Here is a 3,422-nt window from a genome sequence, read left to right as displayed (position 1 = left end):
TACGCTTCTTCCTACCTCTTCATTTTATACTATGACAACCCCTCGTTGGCTCTCGTCCCCGCCGCTGTATATTAGTCTATACTTATCACTCCAGTAACCCCGTCTATCTTTCCATCTCACCTCGCATAGACCTAAAATATCTATATTTCCCCTGCCCATCTCTCGCTTAACATTCTCCAATATCCCTGCCCTCATCATTGTCCTAACATTCCACGTTCCTATTCTAACTAATTTGGTCTTCTCCTGTGTCTTCTGTCCTGCTACTGCTGGTTTTCCCCCGGAAGGGTTTCGTGGGATGACGACCGCGGAAGCCTTGCCTCCCCCACTGCCGGGCATTACACACGGCCGATTGGGCCGAGCCCCGTAGTTGCCAGGACTCAAAATATCTGTATAGTCCATCATGTTAATCTTGGGAATGATAATTGAGGTGGTTTCCCGTTGCCTTCCTCAATAGTGATTTTATCGTGACACCATCACTTACTGGCCGCCCCACAGGGGTCAGACGCCATTGCAGCCGCCTCACTGAGGAACAGACGCTGCGTGGACTACCTTTCGTCTGGCTCCTAACCTTCGACCCATCTGGCATGGGTGACCCTACCAGGAGCAATTATTATTACTCCCGCCAGCACAGCTCTAGGGGCCATCGGAACGCACAAGCCCTTCCACCACGTCAAGGTTGTAGTCAGGGGAGGGACCTAATAATATATAGTATATATATCTATCTATATATATATATATATATATATATATATATATATATATATATATATATATATATTTGAATACATATATATACATATGTAGATTACCTAATTATATATATATATATATATATATATATATATATATATATATATATAATCAACCCGAAGTTCGGTTTGTTAGGTGATGGTAGAGTTCACCCAGTACTAAGCCCGACGGCGTGTGAATTTCTTGCATCAGAGTAGGGGGGCCAGATCTGGTACCCGAAAAATCACATAGCTTGGGTGGAGCTGTAAGTGCCCAGAGACGATTGCCCGGGAATCGAACCCTGGCCCTCCGGTCAGTAGTCCAACGCTCTACCCCCTGGTCTACCGCGACCCAAATATATATATATATATATATATATATATATATATATATATATATATATATATATATATATATATATGTATATATAGAGAGATAGAGTAAATCCAGTTTAGATTTTGCGAGAGCTGTGTCTTCCCAAGTGATCTGAGCGAGGGTCAATGGAGAGACAAGCTTCACTTTACTGAAGATGATCAAGAAAGTGCAAAGACTGAAAAACGGCAAAAGATTGGCTTTTAAGGAGCTATTCTATAAGATGCGTCTAAAACAATACATAGAGGTTTTCCAAGGTGAAAACAAGGGAAAAAATTCTCAGAACTCTTGCATTGCACGTAACAAGGAACAACGGGTCATTTTTATGGTGCATCCGATTTGTCATATGCAGAGGGCATTTAATAAAATTTCAAATCGCCGAATAAATAATACAAAAGTATTATAGACCTACATAGGGGTGGATACTTTTCAATTCCTTTTGAAATGAAAGTGAGACGTCTGAAATTGGACCGATCCCAACCTTGATTATTTTATCTTATAAACAAACGTGGTAAAAATTAAGTACAGCGTAATCATGACGTACTTCCTTTAAGCCTTGTCTAGTCCCTAAAAATACTACCGCGATACATACATCTAAGTCATTATAATGTAGTCTTTACAGGAGCAGAACGAATGTCGGCGAAAATTAAAACTTGAATGACGAGCGCACAACACGATCCGTAAACACGGCACCCACTGCTTGTGTACCTAAAAGTCAAAATCGTTGAACACCAAGTTCCACCAGGTGGCCTGAACAAAAACAGTGACCCTTACATGTTTAATTCACGATGACATTCTCTAATTTTACGTTTTTTGCCATCTTTTTTTTACGCTAGAATCAATCAATCTTTCCAAAATACGAGTATGTTGTAGGCGGCGAGACTTCCACCTGAGCACGCGAAGTCAGTTACCAATTTTGTATTTAATAAATTCATGATGATACAAGTGTCAATTTCTTCTAGTAAAATCAAACAGATCTTCCATATTATTTGCCGACTAATTACAAGCACGTCGGAGCATCCGAGTCGTGGGAATTCCTTTTCATTTTCTTGGTATGTTTTGTAGTGTAACTGCGCCTCTGAAATCGCCGTCTATCGGCCAACGCTAACAAAAGAAGAAAAAACGTTTTGGCAGATTGTGTCAAATTCACCACTGAAACTTTTGGCTTACGTTTAAGCCTCTGAAAAAGCAAACGCTTCACGAGCACGAAATTACACAAACCAACTGAGGTAGCCACGATTATAGTTTTACAATTCAATGGGTATGAAACCAACTCATAACTCAATCGGCTGAAGCTAAAAATACAATTAAATATTTCCCCACGGCTAAACTTAGTCCTCCACAACTATCGCACCTAAAGATTGCGTTGTCTTCTTTGGCATTCATTATTCGACTGAAGTGAATGTCAGCATTTTAAATAGTCTTGGCATTCACATACCCAGCGGCAAACATGCGAAAATTTAATAATAAAATTCACAAAAGTGCGAAAAGTTCACACTTTACTCTCTGGTCCCTTATTCTAATAGTTAAACATCATCGTCAATAAAATACAGCCCACAGAGCTAAATAGATAGAACACTACTACACAATTGTCATGCTGCTTCTATACAAACTATACAAAAATGACACTACGGTAAGCATCACGCGTAAGTGGGTAACTACTCACCTTCAGGAGGAATGAAAGGAAGACCGACAAACAAGCTAAACTAGTCGCGATTTCTATCCTCTCATTCTTATCCTAGAGTATCCCAATTCGAATCCGGTAAGTATTGCCGGCTTGATGCGATGTGCGCGGCAGGAGCAGAACCCCACTGCTCCCGCCAAGGACGAAGGAAGGTCGCGTGCAGACTTCTCTCTCTCTCTGTCCTTCCCGCACCTTCTAGCAGACGACGCTCGCGCCTGAGTCAAGAGAAAGTCATCGCGTCAAACGAAGGAGGCCTCGACGTTTCTCAGTCACTCAAATAAAAAATTAAATTTTAAAAATATTATTGAAATTGAAATATATATATCTATTTGTTTAAGAAAAATTTTCGATAGAAAGAAACATCGATTGCGTTTAGTGTCGATGCAGCTACACACTGATTGTATCATTAAATGTTAATGAACAAATCCGTTATTTATGTTGAATTTACATACTTGATCAAAAAGAAATGACAAAATAGAGGAAATATATTTTCAATAAAAATATTTTTCATGAACAGCACTACTAATTCCTTCCGCGAGTATCGTATTTCATTTTCAACTGGTGAGTACGAGATTTCTTCACTGGCAGCACTTGAAGGTATAAATAAAATTAGCGTATCGAATCGGTAGTAGCGTGA

Source organism: Hetaerina americana, unplaced genomic scaffold (assembly GCF_022747635.1).
Source record: "Hetaerina americana unplaced genomic scaffold, ioHetAmer1.1.p SCAF_92, whole genome shotgun sequence".
Taxonomy (NCBI): Eukaryota; Metazoa; Arthropoda; class Insecta; order Odonata; family Calopterygidae; genus Hetaerina; species Hetaerina americana.
This window is presented reverse-complemented; position numbering follows the sequence as displayed.